Source organism: Thalia democratica, chromosome 3 (genome assembly GCF_965202585.1).
Source record: "Thalia democratica chromosome 3, ktThaDemo2.hap1.1, whole genome shotgun sequence".
Classification (NCBI taxonomy): domain Eukaryota; kingdom Metazoa; phylum Chordata; class Thaliacea; order Salpida; family Salpidae; genus Thalia; species Thalia democratica.
In genome coordinates this window covers 78,870,781-78,894,220 of record NC_139167.1, presented here as the reverse complement: position 1 = coordinate 78,894,220, position 23,440 = coordinate 78,870,781, and positions in this window count along the sequence as shown.

Below are 23,440 nucleotides of genomic sequence, written 5' to 3'. Positions count from 1 at the left end.
TACCTGTACTGACGCCAAGAAAATATTTATCTAACAACAAGTAGTGTAACGAACAAATAAATGCTTGGTTTTAAGGTTAACATAGCAGCTTTTCATAAAAGTCTTGATCGTCTTAATAAACAAAAGTGTTGTACTTTGATTTTTTGAATATTTTTCCCACACTTAAGTGGCAATAATGCTTGTTCTCTTTTGTATTTTAACACTAAATATATGATAAACGTTTGCATGCTTTAACTCTAAACTAAATGTTTTAGTAGTTTTTGTAAACTTTTTATGAAAAAAAATACTAAGCCTAGCTGACACTATCAAAAACCTTACTTGTGTGCTTATTTCTAAGAGGTTTTTGTTTTGCAAAACCTAAAATTGAGACCTACATTATTGTTCATTTTATATTTTTTTGTATCAGTTCTTGGAATAAAAGCTACTAATAAGTTTGATTAACAAAATTTTTACTTTTTTATCTACCAGGTACTACTAAAACACCCAAACAAACAGCTCGTGTGTCAAATATTGAAGCTGAAACTGAACCTCAACGTCAAATCGGTCGTCTGAAGAGTGAACTTGCTCCACAGAAGGAAAATGCTCAGAAATATAAACGAAGAAGCTCACAAATTGAATCGTCGGGAAAGCGTCAACGCTTAGGTACTATTTACTTTATTTGTAAATAATTCAACAATTGCGATTTTCTAAGTTTATTACTGTTTAATTTAATTGAACACTATTATGTATCTGCTGTTGTTAAGTGCGTTTTAATATTTTCAATATTGTGGTTTTTTGAAAGTTAAAAATCTTAATTTTAAAAATAGTTGCTGTCAAATATTCCAGAACTTTCTGAATGGTCTTTAAATTGAATACAACAAATAGTATTTTACAATGCATCTGTAGTTAAAAAAGGTAGAAACAAAATGTCCATAATTTTACATACTACACAATGTTATACATTAAGTATATTGTTAGTATGTACTTATTAAGCTCTCTGTGATTACAGTTTATTGCTATTGTAATTTATTGTCCTACACTGATTTGTAAGCCTGGCCACTTAAGCTGAAATCCACATCGGAAAGAGACGAAAGAAAAAAATCACAAAAAAACTCACACTATTTAAAAATACAAACCATAGTTCAAAGTTTAAATATTGAAAAAACTTATATTAGTTAATTTTTTTCTGCTTTGGAAAAGAAGAAATTCAGAACATTATACCTAACTTGTTATTAAACCTATATATCATCAACAATATCGTGAATAGTTGTCAATGATTTGTGAGACTTTACAACAGTTAACCATATGCATCATCTTCAAATCTATCATTGGCTTCAAACTTCTTACAAATAAAATAACTTTTCTGCAAAGTTTAGAAGAAATTCTGAGCAGCTTAAGTCAAGAATGTTTGTGAGTTTGATGCAAAAATCAGCATCTTAGTGAATCATGAAATTCTATTTAATTAGGGTTCATACTTATCAATATCATTTAGAACATACCATACTAAAATTAAAACCAACAAAAGAAGTTAAAGACTGTTTTAGTTTTTTAACAAGCATCAAAACTATATTCTTGTTCAGACATTTAGAATTTGATTTATGTAACCCGTAAAAATCTTTTAAAGATTCATTCAAGATTTCAACATTGATCAAAAACCACAACTCATTTTCATAAGGTAAAAATTCCCCGTTTTAAACCGTTTTCATAGCCAAACCTTTGTCAGCAAGTATAAACTCTTAGACAACAAGTTTCAGAAATTTCATGCTTTTGTTTTGCTAAATGTTAACTATATATTCTTGTTTTTTTTTTCTTATTGTTTAGCCAAGGTTTAAAAAGTTACTTACAATAATAAAAGAAATACCAACAATTTTAATGACTACCAACAAAGTTCATAACTAAAAGCCCCGAGCACATTATCAATAGAAAAGCCAAAAAATGGTTTATCTAACGCACAATGAAAACCGAATTATTCAATGTGGAAAGGTGCTGCTAACAATATAAATCAAACTAAAGATTTAATCAAGTCTGTGAAAAAAATAAATTATTGAATTTTAAGAAAATGCTGATAAATATTTCACGAAAGCAATTTTTTTTAACTTTAGTAGAAGTTGTTTATTTTCCGAACCGAAAGTTATTCATATGTAAGCTTGATCAGAATTCATCTGAATAATAAAACAATAAATATACTAAACAACATGATTAAATTGATGTATGCATAAAATTTCTGTCTTTCCTCTCAGTATATAATTATTCTTATAAAATTCAGAAATGATTTGTCAATTAATTATATCTTCACTGTTAACTAGCTAAAAAAAGTAATGTGGTCTAATTCAAATATTTTTTTATCTAAAAGTTTAATTTTATGTTTATTTTAGTCTATTGAGGTAATATGCATAAAAGTATCGAAACAATTAAAGTTTAATTTTGTATATTTTTATAAATCAGATTCTAGATTATTTATATCATTTTTAGAGTATAGAGACCAGGTAGGTTTTTATATTTGAACTTAGACAAATTTTATTACAATATTAATGGTATAACTTTATGAAATGTTTATATCAGTAATCTTAGTAGTAAACAACATATGGAAAATTTTATTTTTAAATGTTGTTGTAAACATTTCATTATATGTTTTGGTTTTAAGAAAGTAAATAAAGAGATCTAAACTACTTGAAAAGAAATATAAAATTCCGTTTCATTTTGAATTTTTACTATAAAACAACATTCATAATGTTAAGCACCTGAGTTTTTTACTGTTTTTTTTATAACAAAAAGTATAGCTTAAATTATTTTTTATGAATATTAAAACCATGATGTATTTTACTAGTATTTGAATTTAGTTTTCTATTAGCAAAGGATAATTATTAAACTAAATGTTTATAATGACAGACAACTCCTCACTCAGTACCTGTGATCCTGGTGCTGATTTGAAGAAGGATGTAGATAAATAAGGATCTTTCCACACTTCAAGAAGCAGACTTCATAGCTTTACGCAGAAGTTAACAAGTGTCCTTTGTTTAGAAAAGAATAACTTATAAAAGTAAAAATAAAGTTCCATCACCTTAAGCTATGAATAAGATTATTTTAGTTTATTAACTCTTTTCGGATTCATATAAGCTTTTTACATCGACTAAAGTAACAGTTAATTGTTCTTTTAAACATTAGTTTGTTTTTTAAACTATGGTTGAACTTCGTTAAAAGTTCTTATAAATTCTAAAATGAAGCCTTGTAATTTAAAAGATTTGTTTTTAATTATAGAAAAATTTAGTAGTACAATACGAAATATTAGTTAATTACCGTTATAGATTATATGTAGAAAATAAAAAGTATTAGCTTAAAAGATGTCGATTATTTTATTAATAACCCTATTTATCAAATTCGATCAACGATTTAATCTTCTGAAACGGAGTTATACTTGAGTTTTAATGTTTTAATGATTATTTTTAGTGAAAATGATTATTTATTATAATATTCTGTATTTATAATTTAGAAATATTCACAATCTGGTACAACAGAAAAAAACTATAAAATTTTATATTAACTTGCCTCATTTTTAAAAACAAAATAAACTTTATATTATCAGATTTGAAGCAAAAATGTTTAAAGGTAATCCTATAAATCTTATAAAAAGTTTTAAAACGTTTTATTTACTTTAAATGAAAAATTTAAACCAACTTAATATGGGGCTGGTTTATTATTATTATTATTATATTGTTTATTGTGCAATGTTGGACTCAGGCATCAAAACCTGAGCCACTTAAACAGGACACACAAAAAGAGAAAAAGAAAATAAACTTATATTCAAAACTTTAAGATAAATTATACATATATATATATACAAACATAATTTAAATGGAAACACAAAGTTAAACACAATATGATAAACAAATGAACTAAATTGAAAATTCAGTTCAAAAAATTCAAATTTATATATTACTTAGTACACACAGTAAAGAAGTTTGTCTAAAATCATGGCTTATAAAACAATATTCATAACTACAAAATATATAATTAAACTAATAGTTTGTAGGGGGGAGGCGTAGGGAAACGAATATTTTTCCTTTTGTTACAGTGGAAAATTAGTTAATTTTACTGGTATTTATCGTATTTAAGTCAAATCTTTTTAGCTTTAAACGAAATTGTTCTACCCTCTCACAAGATACTATATCCTGAGGTAGTCTGTTCCACATAGCTTTTGCTCTGTGAAAAAATGCGCCTTGCCACTGACTGTTTTGAAAATCATGTTTACATTTTATTTTCAAATTATTTTCTCTTAGTTGATATTTTTTTTGGGAAAAATTAAAAAACTGGTTAAAAAAACTTTTATATTTGCCATTGATAATTTTGTAAAAAATTAATAAATCAAATTCCCATCTTCTATATTCCAGTGATTTCAATCCAAATTTAATCATTCTATCATTATATGACGTGTAAGATATGTTGCAACGATTACAAATATGACGGGTAAAACTCCTTTGCACAGATTCAATTTTGTTAATATCCTTTTTTAAATGGGGTGACCAAATTTGGGTACTAAACTCAAGTTTAGGGCGAACGTATGTTTTAAATAGTTTTGTCAGAATTGAAGCAGAATTAGTTTTAAAACTTTTCAATATTTGATAACATGTAGTTTTTGCAATCTTATATAAATAGTTGATATGTTCATTCCATTTCAAATCTTTGGAAATATAAATTCCTAAATCTTTAAAAACTTTAATTTCTGGTAACTTGATGTTATTGATTAAGAGGTCAGTTGGAGAAGATTCTTTTTTGTTAATGGTTAGAATTTTACATTTGCTAGGATTTAAGTTAAGTTTTCTTGTTTTTAACCATATGTAAATATTATCTAAAGATAGTTGTAATGAAGTATTTGACTGACTAAAGATTTTGGCATCATCTGCAAATAAGCTTAACTCACTTTTAATATCAATGTTTGAACAAATATCATTAATATAAATTAAAAAGAGAAGGGGACCAACTACACCACCTTGTGGTACTCCACTGTAGATTGTTAAAGAGTCAGAAAGCGTATTATTGATGAGTACTCTTTGAGATCTATTATTTAAAAAGTTATCAAACCAATCAATTAAGCTTTCATGTAGCCCATACTGATTTAAAATTTTTAATAATCTTTTGTGTGATACTGAATCAAAGGCTTTTTGAATATCCGTATAAACTACTTTAGTAAATTCATTTTTGAGATAAGGAACTAACCAAGAATGTAAGCATGTTAACAGTTGAATGGTTGATGAGCGGTTTGGAACAAAACCAAACTGTTTGTTAATTAATAATTTGGTATCAAAGAGGTTTAGAAATATAATTAAAAAACTTACAAATACTGACATTCACTCCATATGTGAAGTTCAGTGATTTTTTTGATCTATAAAAAGGTTTTTTTTTAAGGTTAAATACAACAAAAAAATTAACAATTAAAATTGCGTTTATAAAATAATAATTTGACGCTGCAGAACTTGCTTAGTTTCGGCTAGTTCGCGGATGAGGAAATAACTAAGTCGTTAGATCAGATTACAAGCTAGTTAATATGAAAGTAATGTCGTATTAAAAGGAAAAACAACGTTGGTTCTATAGCTATCAAATATATAAAATTATTTTGTTTGTAAATATTTATTTACTTTTGCAAATTGTTAGTGTTTAGATAATTTCAAGATTTAAAATAATTTAAAAACAACACAGTGGCAAACCAATAGTTGTTTTTTAATTATATTGTCTCCTTGTAAAAGCTTTAAAAGTGATCTAGAACTCTATTTAATAAGACAACATTTTTAATTTTCTTTCAGTTTTGAGATTTAGTAATTTATGTCGAGAGTTTCAAAACATATGAAAGGGCAGCAACCTTTACGTTGTCATTTTCTTGAAAATTAAGTAATTCACCAAAATTGAATTTTCACATTATAAGCTAAAAAAATGTTTAGTTCTAAATGTATAACACATCTGCTCGACTTTAAGACTCTTTTAATATTTTATGTCTAAAACCGTTTAAGAAATAAATTAATGAAAGAAAAGAAAAAATTGTAATCATGTTTTTACAAGCTATTGATCGAAATTATACTTAGTTTAATAAAAACTAATTTAATTAGTTTTATTCTAATTCGTTATAACCTTCTTACTTCGTTTGTGCATTTGATATTTCAACATTTTCGATCAAATAAATTTAAACAAACAATTGTATAAACATAAGCATTAGTTGAAATCGCGACTAAAGCAAAATAAGTAATCGAGTTAAAACAGTCAAATATCATATAACTGATATTATTTAAACTTCAGTAAGAATTTTTAAAGAAAAAAAAGAAACGGGATTTTAAAATAAAGTCCATTAAGTAAAAATGACCGTCCCACAGGTTCTTTCAAAATTTAGTGGAATTCGGATCGCGAAGGTAAAAGAAATGCTTGTAGCATAGCCATAGGCAGGGATAGCATTTTGTTATTAGGAATCAATTTTCGAAAAAAAAAACTTTTGCAGGCTGCAGTTCTAATTTTAGTTATAGCTATAAATTAAAAAAAAAAATTCCCTTAAAAATTTTTATGTTGCTTTTCATTACAAATACCAGAATGTCTAAAGCTCGGAATTAAAAAACCATCTAATGTTGTTCAAATGCTCTGCAAGTACTACCTGAAGTTTTAAATACAGAAAGCATTATTAATCAAAAGTAATGTTTGATTTTTTAAATTTTGTTTTCATGCTATATAATTTTTTATAATTCTAGATGTTACTTTTATATATATTATACGGCTGTAGCTGATTTTATTGAGTATCTTAAACTAGTTTATTTTTACATCCCAGACGTCACTTATTAAAAACCCTAGTTACTTCAAATTAGTAACATATAAAAAACACTTATTAAGCATGTTTTTATTTTTCATCAAAATTGTACCTATTTAAAAAAAATTGTATATACTAAAACTTTATAAAAAACTTGAAAAAAGTTTAAAAAAGTTTGAATACTCGAAAAGGTCATCCACTATAAAAAGGATGTAGACCTTATTTTAATTTTTACAAAATAATCTAGCCATAGAAAGTTCGAAAACTCCCGAGGTAGATGTTTTTAGAGAAATTGGGAATATATATGGTCACAACTTGTTAGAAAAGTTTTTGAAGAGTTTTCTTTAGAAGTTAATCAAATATATCAAAATCTTGTGAGCTTACCTCTTCTACGTGATGTTAATAAAGAGCTAGTTGAACTAGCTCTAACTTTCATCGGAATCAAACCCTTTCTTAGTATCACTAATCCATGTCTTAAAGCTGTTTCTAAAGCTAGGTTTATGAGTATAGTTTACACATCTAAGATCGTTTTGCTTTCAAATAAAAATCAATTAAAAATACAACTGAAACCACTCATTTGATAAACTTGAATGCTTTATTAGCTTTTGAATAATTTGCCACAATCCCTTTTAAATTAAATGTCCTGCAGCATCAGCAGCTCCTGGCAAATATAAACATTAATTTGGTTACTTTCATTTTTAATAAAGATATCAACGAACAATTTTTATTTATGCATTTTTAAAGTACAAAACTCTGAGTTAATGTCGAAAATAATATTGTATAAATGTACTAACAAGCTTTAAAAGTTGTTGTAACCAAAGATGGTAAAAAATGTACAAAAAAATATTATATATAAAATGAAGTTTTGACCCCATCGTACATCCGTTTTATAATATCGACTAAACGAAAAATTTCAAATAAAAAAAGCGTGACGGAGATTAACACTAGGAAACTCTATTGTTTACTTATGTGATTTCCGATGCAATAGAAAATCATCCGCATACTCAAGAGTTCTCATTTTTGAAGTGCAATAGATGCACCCTTCTATTCATAAACTCTGCAAAGCTTTAGGAAGACTTTTTGAAAGCACTAGGCAGTTCCGGTATACTAGCTGACTTGCTCTGTCATTGGAAGTCCTGTTTAGTTTTACTTTAACAACAAACTTCAGCCAAATTTTAGGCATAAAGTGTCTAAGACATGTTATATGCAGTTTTTATATCATTCTTAAAAAAAATCATCTTTTTTGTAAAAAAACTAGCTAGTGTATAAGACATAGAAATAAAATTCAGTATCTTAGACGTATTAAAAGTTTAAAATTAAGATTATTGCATGTTTCCGTAAATACTATAAATTTAAATAACGTAGTTTTTTGAGATATGTTGTCAGAGGGCGCCATGACATTTTTTCATTTCATTAAAGGGAGCTTTTGATAAAAAGTTTGGGAAACCCTTGTCTAAAGTTACCACTAACAAGTATAACACTAGAAAACCGTTGTAAACTTAACGACACTGTTAACTTTTTAGCTCTTGATCATATAAAGAACTACATGGTAGAAACATTTTTACAGTTAATTTTTCGAAGTTGTAAACGTAAATACACGTTAGTTGACGTAAAACATGGCGGAAACTGATATTACAAAAATGTATTAAAAAATAAAACATTGTACTATTGTTTAAGCTAAATCTAATATTAACAGCATTTAAAATCTTTTAAAAAGCTGTTTGTTTTTTAAAATACTGATAACGATACTAAAAACTAATTGGTTGTTTTACACATTTTGCAAACTGCATTTTACAAAATAAAAACAAAATCCGCAATACAACTCCTGTAAAATGCACCGACATAATGAGTTTAAATCAAGATTGCTTTTAATGGTTTCAATTGGAACTATTTTAAATTTTATTAGGTGCGATTATCAGTTGTCTGTTTATGTTTTTTCGTTAGTCCTAAAAAAATATTATTTTATATAATTTATTTAACTTGTTAATACGCAATGCAACAAAAATTTACTTTTATAGAAATTTTAAGATTTTTTTAAAGTCTTAAAATCTATACTGTGAAAGTTTAATTTTTTAAGGAAACACAACAAATTTTTAATTTAATATGTTACTACAAATTTCATAATAAAGTTACTTAGTTTTATCGCTAAAATTCAGTAATTTTCTCAAATTTGCAAAAATTTTAATTTTATAAAAAGGTTACAAATAAGATGAACTGAAATTAAACCTAGTAAAATTACTCGATCAGTAGAAAATCCATGCAAGTAAAACGAAATAAGCTAAAATTTAAAAATATTTTAACAATTATTTAAATTAACATATTTTAGTAAACGTTTAAGTGTATTTCTTTAAATTAAAATTATAACTTTGTAGATTTTTAGACTTTTAGAAATATTTTCTTATAAACTACTTAATAAATTTAAATTTTTAAACTAATCTTATTTGTAACCTTTTTAATGGATTGATATGAGTAAACGACTTGAACTCATTCCTTTATTAAGACAGTTTTAACTACAAATTTTTACTTTTTATTAAAATTAAGAATAGGTAGACACGCGGTTGAAGTTTTGTGCATAAATTATCTCTATTAGCAACATTAAACTAAACGTTATTAACATAAAGTACTAAATAGCTTTACTATAAAAGGTAACTTTTTGTGTTATCCTATGTACTTTACACATTTTGTTTTTTTAATAGTTAAAAAACTGTTTTCAATACTTAATAATCTTTTTGATTAATTTTATTCGTAAAACGTATCAAAACTTAGAACAAGTATATTTTCGGGTGAACAATCATTTTGTGTATAATATTCTCTTTATAACAATATTAAAATAAATGTTTTTACTATAATATAAGATACAGAGAAATAAAAAAACTCATTCTGTTGATACAAGTATATTTCAAATTTCCTTAATTCTTACATAACTCATTATAGTCCTAATTTTCATCTCATGCTTGTATAAGTGCTGAAATCATCATTTCCAAATTCTTCAACTTCTACCAGGAATTTCAGGTAACTTGTCGTTTGGTCTTCTGCATCTTCTGCTGTAAGACTCTCTCGGCACTTCATCTATCAGGAATTTCTTCGTAGATTCTATCAGGGATCTCTTCATAAATTCTATCACCATTGTTATGTGTACTATCAGGTACATTAAAGTAAACATTTTGAGATATTTATCATAAGTCCTATCAGCATTTTGATCATAATATCTAACAGGAACATTTTCGTAAACACTTTGAGGAACTTTTGCGTGAACACTATCAGGAACTTGATTGTTAACTCTATCCTTAACTTTATAACTTCTACTCAACTGACTTGGGATTTTAATGTAGTATAGCTTACCGTACTTACTACCTTTTTTAGGCACATTGCTGCTATGAAAACTTGTGACAAAGTTGTCAGACATATTCGCTGAGTTTCTGTTCACCGGAATACCTTGTTGCCTTTTCCACTCACTTTTTTCTAAATACTTCTCTTTTATTGCTTTCGATTTTTTGTTTGTTGAAGTACTAATACTTTTGTTCAAGGGCTTTCCGTGTTTATCTTCATTGGAATTTTGTGAAATTTTATCTGAACGGTTTTTACTACTTCTTAAAAGCTTTTGAATGAATCATTTAATCTTTCCATTAAAACAGAACTTCTAGGAGTATTAGATGTAATAACAGAGCTGCCCGCAGTTGGTTTACCGTTGCTATCAAGTTTAATTTTGTTCAGCTTTTGAGATGTTTGGTCTATAGTTTTAACATTAGACTTATTGTTTTTCAACGATTTAAAGTTTTTGCTAACACTATTGGCACAACTGTCCTTAAAACTTTTCAGTTTCTGCAAATCAAAGATGTTTGAGACTGTCTACACTGAACTCGAAACCGTGTTTTTAAGACTTTTATCATAACATTTGTTATTACTTGGTGTTGAAGTCGTGATTTTTACATTGGAACTTTTTTTAAGGCCCTGAGATGAGACTGTTTTTTCAAGTGAAGTCTGAGATTTTCTGTTAATTAAAAGATTTGTTGAGTGATAAGAAAACACTTTATTCTTTATATATATAATACTTACAATATATAATAATTACAATACAAAATTTTCAAACTCAATCGAATATTAACTTAAGTTAACAAAAGTACATGATATTACTTAATTTTTGCTAGTTTATTTTGTCGAGCTTCTTTCCCTATATAACAGTATTTTTTATGTACATAATATTATGTCTAATGTTACTTGTAGTAGCTTACAACTTAAAAATTTTTACTATTTTTATGTTTTAAACATACCAGACTATAAAGTTAAAACAAACAATTTAACTCAAAAACATAAAATGTTGTTGCTAGTTGATAGTACAGAAATTTATAGATTTAAATTTCTATACAATATTGTTTTACTCGTAATTTACTGAATTCAAGTGATGTTAATTAATACGCTTGATAGATTGTTGTTTTCACACACCGTTGACTCGAGAAACAAAGAGTGCAAACAATAGGGTGGTATGGAGGGAAAGCCAATAAGGGAAGAGAGCTACACGGCGATGGAGAGGTAAGAACGACTGATCAATCAACGTGTGCGAGCATGTACCGGATTAACATGAAGACTGCTCATCACTTATGTGCTTCTTTCGTTTTTTCGTCATTTTTTTTATTGTACCATACTCTTTAGTTATTTTCGTGAATTGTCAACTGACTTTACAAAATTTTAAAGTAATTAAAATGTTTAACAACTAAGCAGTGGTTCGAAACGAGATTTTTTGGAGGGAAAATACAAAAGTCGACGACAGTAGCGGTCGTTTTTCATTTATTATTCTATATTGAAATTTTTTGAGTGTTTTTTTTACAAGTTTTGTTAAATTAAACTTTGTTTTTTTTTCAAGCCCTAAGCAATAACTCTAAAAATGTAAAAAAGCAGTCACAATGTACCACTCTACTGCGGTTAGGGGTAGAAAGTGGCCTTCTTTATTCTACTATCTTATATTATTTCTTATAAGCATTGAACTCGCGGGACACGTTCAAAATCCAACCGCGATCAAAATCCGCCCAGGCAAATTCGAGAACCGCTTACCGATCGAAGGCGAGGGTTAACAGTGATAGTAAAAAATAAAGAAAAATATGTAAAAAGTATATACAAAATAAATTAGTAAAAAAAAATAAATAAGTGGGTGGATTTTGATAGTATACGAAACTTGGTAAGTTTTGGCTATTGCTTTTTTAGTTTTTTTTTTGTTATTGTTTTTTTTTTTTTTGATTTGTCGCTTCGGCTGATAATCCTAAATGTTTTGTGTCGAATTATTTTGTTAGAATAGTTGTTTTATTTTTTATATATATGTTCTAGTATTTCTACTTTCTTCGCAATTTGATTAATACACTTACTTTACAGACTCGATTTCAGTCATATAAGTAATATAAGTTATTTACAATCTTTTAAACCTACTTTCATTAAACAGTAGTTCAAGTAAGTAACGCTTATAAACCTACTTTATTGTTTAAAAAAGTTAGCATAAACACTAGCTTAAGAACTAACCCTAATTTCTATACATAGCGCGTTGTAGTAAGTTACGGCCAGGCCCGCGTTATATATATGACCAACCACAAATTCTAACTGGTTTACACCTAATGCCTGCTAAGTGCCTTATCCTAAATCTAAGTTTTCAAGCTTATCTTTATTTTAAAAATTTAATACAAATAAACTTTCGATGTTTTTTTAAGGTTTTTACGAAGTTAAATTGAAACAATAAAACAACATGAGTTATTTTTTCTCCTATGAAAATTTAACTGTAGATATATACTATATAGTAATATATTTAATCATGTATAACGTTAAGTAATCAAGGTGACTTTTCTAATCAGGCCTTATTATCATTAGTGTTGCCAATAAACTAAAACTTATAAATATAGCTATAAGTTTAAACGGAAAGCACACAGTTTACTTTTATTTTACTAAAAAAAATTTTTGTATGTTTTGAAACTACACAACATTTTATAATTTTGTTACCATTAAAAAATTCAAAAACCTTTAAAAAATATGAGTTTATTAACTTTATACTAATTCTTATTACAAAACTTAAGTTTAAATTTTTAGAAATATATCAAAGATAATCGCAAGCAAACTGAAAACGTTTTAAACCAAATTAAACTGAAACAAAAGCTTTTGTTATATTTAAAGTTCTTTTTTAACTTGAATAACAAGAAAGTTAATCAATAATTTTAATGATTCAGTTTATTTTAGTTTTCTACAAGTTTAGTTTTTCTAATTACTCAAACCAGTTTATGCTTGTCAAATGATAATATGCAGTAGTTTTTTGACATTCACGGTGAAAATTGCAAGTTTAATGCCTAATAAACTGTGCATAAGATATTTAAAACCGGATGAAAGCCTTTTACACATGACACCTGTGACAAAAACTGCTGCAAAAAGTAGTCTGTTAAAACTCAATGATTCCGGTTTGAAGATTTATCAGTGTGATGGAAGAAGGCCCTTTACGTTTATGAGTAAATAAGCATGCAGTAGTTAATGCTAACGAGAAGCTGCAATAATGTTAACAGAGCGACACATGTTTTACTCAAAAGTCAAACTCAACAAAACACATGTTAATTCGTAGTGGATGAAAAAAAATTAACTTTGATAGTCGTGAGAAGGAGTTTGCCAAAAAATTTATCAAAACCAACACACGTTGGTTCACACCAAAAGAAAGCCTCATGAGAGTGAAGTCTTCAAAGGAAAATTTCAAAGAAGCCTAGCTTAAACCGGCAGATTCTTACTGGAGATAGACATTTGGTATGTTATATTTTTAGAAGAAGATTTACACAAAATTCAAGTCGAAAAAACATATACCAACTCAAAATAAAGTTGAACTAGTTTAGTTTTTTATGACGTAGAGAAATTAAGACAATCTATGCAATAAAACATACCTGTCACCACTACGTAGCAGATTAAAAGTTCTAAAGTATTTGTTATATATTTTTTAAGTGTAATATACTGCTTTACTCTAAAATAGTTAAGGTATTTTACTATTTAAACAGTGCTTTAATAATAGATTTTATGTTATAAAATTTCATTATACCTTTTTGACAATCTATTTAGTTTTTTTCTTTTTGTTACGCGCGCTTTTTTTTTAAGGAATGATAAATATTATAACATAAAACGTAGTTTGGTGTTTCTTACACTTGTGGTGTAAAGTTTTTATTGTAGGTCTTAACATTATTGATGATTTTAAACCTTGATATCGATAATAAATACTCATGGGTAATTTTTGATCATACATGTCTCTGATTTCAATGATGTTGTACACCATAAAAATTATGTTTTCCAATTAAAGTAGTAAAAAAAATTTGTAAACTAGTTAATATCAAGTTCAAATACTTACAAAACCATGTTTATTTTAAGGTTGTCTAATAAAATCTTAGAAATTTTGTCATATTAGCTTTGACAACTTTTTGTATCTTTTATGAAACGCTTTTGTATAAAAAGTCTCTAACAAAGTTCATAACTATTTTTAAAGCTCTATTTTAGTCAAGCAAACTGAAGTTTCTGCAAGTTTTCAATAGTTTATATTCGAAGTTAAATAAATTTGTAACGTTAACTATGTGTAGTTTTAAATTCAATTTGTATCTTTATTTAAAAAATAGATAAGTTAGTTAAATTGAACTAGGTTCTACCGGCAAATCATTTTGTGTTCATAATAAATTAACTAAATGTATAGATAAATAAAGGTTGGAACTATAGTTTTTTACTTTTTCATTCTATTTTGTTACAGATGTCTCAGAACTTGTATAAACTTATAGCAGATAGTTTTTGTTTTTTAGATCAAAAATAAAACTCATAACTTTTCATATTTATTTCTCTGGAAATAGCTTCGAAGAAAACCACATAAATATCTGAATTACTAAATTATGCTTTTATAAAGTTGAACTAGTGAAAATATTTAGTTTTGATTAATCAAATTACATACATTATTTAATATTTTTGTCTAATTTAGTGTAGTTTTAATTGAAAAATTAAGTATTTTTGCTCGATAACTTAAAATTTATAGTTTTTTAATTATTATTTTTGTATATAAGTTTAAACGTAGCAAATTATGCTTGCTAAATTTAAACAAACAAATTTTAGTTGAGTAGCTTTTTGAAAACTATAAGTTGTTTGTATACTATTTTAAAGTTCTGAGATTTATCAATTACTAGCAAAAAAACTAATTACAAAATTGTAGGTAATTCTTTACCAAACTTCATACAAAATATAGAGAAATATAACTATTTTCCGAAAAGTCAAAAACACTAGTAGTATACTTTTAAACTCAGTAAAATAGGTTTTTCTTCGATAAAATAGTTGTAGATAAAACTGTGTGATAAATAGTTTACATTTTGAATTAAAATCAAAAGATACTCATCTTGTAATTTCTTAAAAATTATATTTTTTTCAAAGTTATGATCAGATAAGTACTGATAAAAACATTTACAAATTGAAAACTAATAAAAGCAGCGTTTTTGTTAATTCTGTTAAAGAAGAATTAAATCAAAGTATAACTTTGACAATTTATCTAAAAGTTCAGTCTAAATTAGTCAAGCAACAATAATATTTATGACACGATTTTGTGTTCAAAAGTACATTGACAATAAACAAACTCACCCACTCTGGTTTAAAGGTTTACCAATGTTGTGATGTTTACAAATTTGATTGATGACAAACTTTAGTTCTTAATCCTGAAAAGCCTTTCAAATGTCATTTGTTTAAAAATAATTTACTTAAAAAGATTGGTTAACAAAACACAATTTAAACAGAAAACGATCAAACATGATAATTGAAGATAATAGCTTTAATTAAAAAATTATCATAAATAATATGTTGACTCACTCTAAAGGAAATCTGTGTGAATGCAAAGCTTGAAGAAACTGTTTTTATGCATCAATTAAAAAAACTTAATAGAATTCATATTGGAAGTAGACATTTTGAATAGAAATTTGTTGTTAAAAACTCGGGTAGGAATTTTTTTTTTGTTGAGTTATGAGCAAAACAATAAAAAAGTTAAATAAAAGTACACAATGTTTTAAAAACAAAAATAATCATGATTTAAATATTTTAGGACATATTTCAAACCTCTAATTTTAAGTTTTACTACTTTTGATTAAAACAGGATTTAGCAACAGATAAGTTTTTACGATTTTAATATATTTAAATTTTAGTTATATTGTTTTTCCATTTTTAAATGAATATATCTTTCATTAATATTATTAAATTTTAATAAAACTTCAAATATTTACTAAGCATTGTAAGTATGTGAAATATTTACAACTTTATATTCAACCTATAGCATGTTTAATAGCTTATTGTGTAAAATATTAACTGAAACCCTTAACTTGTGTGTAAACTATTTTTTACATAATAAGAACTTAGTTTAATTAATAGTCGTGTAGAAATTACAGCTGTTTAAATAACTTGGTAAAGATGTTGTGTGTTTAATAAACAATAATTTAAATTAAAACTGGACATAATTAACGAATAGACATGCAGTTTAAGTTAGAAAAAAAAAATTATTCTCAATGCATTTTTAATAAATAATAATTTAAAAGGGTTTGAAAACAAGGAAAAGTTTTTACTTTTGTGCTGTTTCATTTTACAAGTAAGAAACATTTAAATTAATTGTTGTATTTATAATTAAATATTTTTAGCATACGTGCTATCAATTAAAACTTATTACTGCCGTTTATCATTTTGTTTAATTTTCTAAAAAATAAAACTAAAAATTGTATATAAACTTCAGAAATTTAAAAACTTACTGTTAACTTTAAAATAGGTTAAAAATAGTTCATTCTAACATTTAATTGAAATTTGTACACATAATAGCTTTTGTTATAAGTAGAATATTTATGTTAATATAATGTCGTTTATTTAAATAATCTTTTTTAGTTAATTTATTAGGCTTGGTAGTTTTGATTTAAGATTATGTAACATAGATGAACATAAAATGTAGTCTAAGTTATAAATTGTTACAAAAATAATTTGATTATTAACTCCTTTAGTAAGATTCAGAAAAAAATGTTGTAGTTTGATTAATTCGATAAAAAAATAATTAAAACGTATGTGTATGTTTGCTTACAAATGTAAATACTGGTCCACTTGTATAATTATAATAAAATAATCTTCAACTAACTATAAATGTGGTTTTAATAACTACTTATAAGTATAAACAAACATAATTTTATAAGTTTGACTTATCAATAAAGAAATTAAAACTTATAAACAAAAACATAAAAAAAAGTTAACAAAAATTTATGTCAGTTTATTAGAAGTTATTCTGTATAAACAGTAACTTTTTTACTTCTTGATCGTCGTTAAAACTTATGAGCCTACAGTGTTGTTTTTATTATTTGTTATAAAAAGATAATTTGTTACGTCTCATTTAATTTAGAAAAATAATAAGCTTTGATATTTTAGTCATTCGTTAAAATTAAAAATTTTAAACATTTTTAATGTTCGTTAACAAAAATAAAAGTTAACCTGAGGTTTATAGTTTTAAAACAACAAATATCTGAAAAATTTTGAATGCACATCTAGATTTTTATTTTAAAAATTAGTAAAAAAATTGAACTTCATAACGATATGACGAAGTAAGATTACGATTTGTTCTAATAAAGTTTGCATTTAAATAAATTAAGAAACTGATATGAACAAGTTTTACTTTTCAACTTGGTTAGTTCCACATATCTATTAGTAATCAATTATCTTATTAAAACGCAATGTTTAAAAGAGATATTACACTTGATGTTTTGGATTAGAATGTAAAAATAATTTATTCTGCTATAATTTCAATCTTATAATAGTAATCAAGTAATCATGCTGATGAGAACTTTGATTACAAAACTAATTTAAACTAAAAACTATATATGTACCGGATAATATATATCATTCTTACTTTTTAAGTTTCTTTAATGTATACACTGAAACAATAACAAGTTTATATACATTTAAAAAAGTTTTAGTTGGAGAGTTATAGTTTTTTTTTTCTAAATATATAAACTTTGAGTTACAAATTCACTAACAGTTATTAAAATTAAAAAATAAAAATGATACAAATAGACAAAATTTCAATTTTAAAATACAAATATTATTGTATAAAAGGAACAAACTGTTGTGTCTATATAAAAAAACTCAAGCAAAACATTTTGTTCTATTTTGTAAACTTAAAACTAAATAACTGATCATCTTACTTTTCAAAATAGCTACAAAGACTAAATACGCTTAGTTTACATTAATACAAAAAGTTTAGCTTTTCTTAGAAAATTTACCCAAGTAATATGAAAACTATGTGAGCTAGGAGTATATTGAAATAAAGAAATTCAAATACTTCTACTTTTTAGAGTAAAAACTATACTTTATTTCTTTAAAAAAAATTGAAATATTTGAGCTTGAGAATAAGTACTTAAAAAATTTTTTGTAATTGTAAGCTAAGTTTTCAACATGTTTATTAAAAACTGTTAGAAATGAATTCTTTTCAATAAATTTCCAGTCCTAAACATTAGATAAATGTGAAATTTATCATTAGAAATTTTGAGAACGTAGTAGTATGGTTTAAAAACTAGTAGTAAGTATAAATATGCAATGATTGTCATTTTACAGTAAGAACAAACGTTAAACAAGGTCAAACTTGTAGTACTAAACTTTGGCATATACAAATATCATTTTAGGAGAATAATTTATAGTCAAAATAATGTTTGCTCAAAGATAAAGAATTTAAAATAATGTTTTATTTTTTAATTACTTTTTTCTAAAATAAATTATATACTATTTTAGTCATTGTATTCAGGCAATTTAGTAGTTACTAGTAAATTTACAATTGATTTTCTTAAAAAACGTAAAGTTATAGTTTTATAAATACCAAAACGAATAATTACGTATACTACCTTGTATAATTGTCTGTATGAAACATTTCAAAGTTTAAAAGTTTTAAAATAAAGTCTATGTTACAATATATTACAATTTATGTCGTTTTTTTACAAGTATCGAACTCTTACACTATAAGTTATATATTTATATTGTTGGTTATATTAAATATATAGTTATCAATATATAACATACTTTATAAATTATCTTAGAATCTTTTTTTAACAACAAAAATAAATCTTTAAAAATAACAAAATACGTTTGGTTCTCACAATAACTTAAAGCTTAAATTTTTGAAAGAGTTAGTTTAAATTTAATTTGTACTTTTTCTTATTTTATTAAAACAAAAACTTTCTTAAACTTGAAACTTGATTTTTTAAACATGCAAAACATTGTGAAATAAGATTAGTAAACTACTATTTAAAATAAACTATAAAGTTTGACTCTTAATACTGTTCATACAGAGCTTAGTACATACTGACTTCGAAATTTATCATGGAATGGTTTTCAAAATTGTTAGGTAAAAAACCTAAAGTTGAAGACAATATAAACAAGACCAATGAAAATAAGGAAAACGAAGACGAGAAAAACAAGGATAAGTACGACGAGCTCGTTAATTTAGTTAGTACCAGTTTAAACATAAAAGTTGAAGAAGTCCTAAATCTTGATGACCTGAAAGACCATTTAGTCACTATTAGTGATAAAACGGAAAATTGGGATAAAACTTCAAAGGTAATCAAAAACATCAAACACTTCAAAAGTGAACTCCAAAAAAAAAGTAAAGATGAAATGAAAAAAAATAGATTTAATGTTGTAGAAATACCTTCAGCAGAAGAAATTCAAAAACAAGCAGAAGCTGAAGTACAAAAAAAAAGTAGTTATGAATATCGACTTAAAGAGTTAAAACAACAGTTTAAGGAAGTTAGAGAGAGTAAAGAGCCTTTGAAAGAAATTCAAATTGATGATTCAAGTGAAGAAGAACATAAAATTATCGCTGTCAAAAAGAAAACTTTTGATGATCTTGTTGAAACAATTATCAAATACCAATCTTCTGAAAACAAACAGGTAAATTTGGTAATATAAAATTATTACCTCAAAAATTTTATATTTATTTAAACGCTTTAAAATTGTAAAAATGAAATGAAAATATCATTACAACCGTTACTTTGTATTTAAAGTAATTTAAAAACAGATTTATTCAAAATGTGACTAAACTATTGTTGAATATTTTAGGTTGCCAAATTTTGGTTTATTGATCCAAAGAAGCCTATTGATTTTAACGAAATTTTGAGAGAAGTCGGTCCTAGTGTAGACGACTACAATATACAAGACGTCGTAGACGTGAAAATTGCTGACAAATACATCAAAACTACTGATCAAGTTCGTTGTTTTTCTTCTTTGTATAACAAAACTTAATTTGAAAGATATTATAATTTATTGAAAGACAAATAAAAGACGCTTATAATATTTGGTCCTAGAACCTGGTGCACAAGAAAACATTCGGTTATCGAGTCGAACACAACGGATACCTTTTAACGTCTTGTCAAGGACTACTACTTGTCCAGGACTACTACAGGAAGCAAATATAATTATAAATTATTTTTTTACAGGAAGAAAACATGGAAAATCTAATTAAAAGTCTGAAAGCATCTTATACAAGTTTGGAAAGAGTAGAAATTGAAGCAGTTTTTTTTTCAGAAAATTTTGAACAGAAACTTAATTCGGATGATGAAATAGAAGTGCAAGTTACAATGATAAGAAAAGAAGCAAAAGAAATGCACGACAGATACATACTGTAAGTTTATGTTTTTTTCATATAAGCTGTATTTTTCCTTATATTGACTAGTTTATTCACTTAAAACGAATAACCTTGATTTTAATGATAAACTTTTTGTTATTTTAATGTTTAACATTAAGTAAAATCATTCTGATATTTTCAACACCAGAAGTTTTATTTTGAAAATAAATACTACAAAACTTTAGTATTTTGATAATAATTTAGTTGTAAAAAACAGCTTCTCAAGTTTAAAGTACATCGTCATTAGTGGACGTGGATGTGATCTCTGGGATAGGGGTACACCAAAGGAGGGAACATTTCTGATTGGACTCGACTACTCTTCAGACTTAGTGAAAATAGTAGATTCCAGGATTCCAAAGTAAATGATAAGTAAATATGTTGAACATTTTATAAGTTTTTTTGTTTTTTTATATGTCGATTGTGTTGGAAATTTTTGTGAAATTTAAGTTTACCACTTTGTTATGGGTTTTCAATAAAGTATATAAAAAGATCTTGACTATGTTATGTAGCTATAAGTTAACTTAATGGTTGAGATGTTTTTTAACTATCGTTTAAATAACAGTCATAGCCCATATCCTAGACTATTTGCTAGACAATGAATCAAGTTTTACTTTTCAGCTAACAAAAGTATACTGCTTAATTTATAATTTCGTAGAACAAAAAAAATATAAAAACATCAGAAAATTGTCAATAAATTATTTTTAAGTCAGTGTTAAAACAGTGTAAACTGTTGTTCAAAACAAGAAACACACTGTAATACTTATTAATAAGAAAGTAAACTGTATGTTGAAAAACATTATGAAGCATAACAAAAAACATTAAAATATATTTGTGCTGTTGTTTACATAATATTCAAACATTTAGGTCTATCTAAGACTTTTAAGTGTTAAAAATAATTCAGTTCAAAGTACAGGAAAAGTTTTCCTTTTTGATAATGAAGCTTACAAGTTTTAAATAAATAGTAAGTGATAAAAAATTTCATTATAAACTTATCGCCGTTAGATTGGTGTTTGAAAAGTTTTTGATAGATATAAATTCTAATCTAATTATAAAGGATAGATTTTAAGATGAAACTTTAAAAAATTTACTAGAAGTTTTGATAAGTTTAATTACATTAAGTTCAAAAAAATTAAGAACCCTGTGAAATAACTATCCAGACTTCTAGATTTTTAAACAATCTAAATTCAAAAGAATGAGTTTAATTACAAAACAAAAAAGGTAGTTTACAAAAGCCACAATTTTAAACAGTAATTACTAATGAAACAATTATTGTTAGCTTGCAAAAATTTGTATTATTTTTTAAAGACATTAATTAAAATAGTGTTGTTAAGAGAGTTTGTTTTTATTTATTTTTCAAATATTAAATGTTGAAAGTTTTCAAAAAACTTTTTGACAAAGATTGCGGAAATATTCAAGGATAAAAATGAAAGTATATAGTTGCTCTGACATATTATAAAAAGATATTAGGGGTTTTTCTGAAGGTTAAACAAGCTTAATAAAGTTATCACACTCATCACTAAAAAGTTTATACTATATGAAGTGCTGAAAAGTTTAAAAAAAATAAGCAAGACCTTCTTGCAAAAGCTTGAACAAATTCTTTTTTATTTTATAACTAGAAAGAAAACAAACCATGGAAGTTTTTGTTCCGTCTGGCTTGAGAACTAGATAAATTTGTAGTGAGGTAAAACAATTCAATTAAAAAATAGCAATGAGTTTATATGAGCTGCTAACTGGGTTCATACCAGTCATTGATACTTCTAATTTCTCAAATTTTCTGCTTGAAAAACTTTTAAAAGGTATTATAGGACAACTTGTTTCCTTTTTAGCTTTAATTTTATCTCTAATATAACTTAACCTAAAGTTGTTTATTCTTTATGCAATGCAGAAATCTAAAAAGCTGAAGACAATTAGAACAAATTAAAAATTTATGTTTTCGAATTTATTATTTCAACTCAAAACTCATTAAACTTTTATGCTGCTAAAAAAGAAGAAGTTAGTGACATTGTGCGTAGAATGTTGCAAAAAATTTCTAAGTTATTCAAGTCACTTACATTTTGCTCCGATATTTAATATAAAGAGTAAATATCGGTCTATTTTTCGATCAGGCTTAAGATGTAAAAAGTTTTATCCTGATGTAATATATACTTGAAGAACTTACTTTTATTAAATAATTAATGTACGAATGTGGAAAAATTAACACTATAAAGTTAAAAACAATCAATTTTTGTTCATTAACTAAGCTAGTAAAAATTTTAAGCTTTTCAAAATCAATTTGTTCTACATATGCTAATATTCTTTTTATCAAATTATTAAACTTAAATATTCTATTGAGCTAATTATGAGCTTATGTACTCTTTAATCTTTATGAACTATTATGAAACAAGATTTTACTATAAAAAGCTGTTTCCTCGCTTTAAAGATGCAATTGAATTTGTAAAGCATGTCAAAAAGTATTAGTCGCAAAAGATAGTTTGTGAGAACGTTTATATACTTAAAAATGGAAACCTCGTAGCTGTTATCACTAAAACGAAGTAATTTTTCAAAAATAAAAGATTTGTTAAAGACATAAGTTGAATAAAAGTTGAGCTATCAATCAAGCTTAAGGGCTGGAGACCTAAAAAAATATTTTTGTGCTTACTTGTGCAAGTTTAGACAAGTGTTTTCAAAAGTATTAAAGGACTCAAGAACAATTGAATAATTTATAATTATATTAGATTAAAAGCTTATTATTAAAACTTTGGTATAAACTACGTTTTAAAGGAACTGTATAAAAATAAAAGAAATCACTAGTAAGTTGGGCAAGCAAAAGTGATAGTAGAAAGCAAATAACTTAATATAACCTAATAATAATTTTCTGACCTTATCTGATATTTTTGATGTGCTTGTCTACAATAATCGTTCGGTTGCACCTAAAAGGTTTCTTGAGTATGTTTAAGAGTATGAAAAATTAAAAGTCAACTGTGCATAATGTAACAAAGACAAGCTTTAAAACAAATTTAAAAGTTTTGAATAAAGATAAA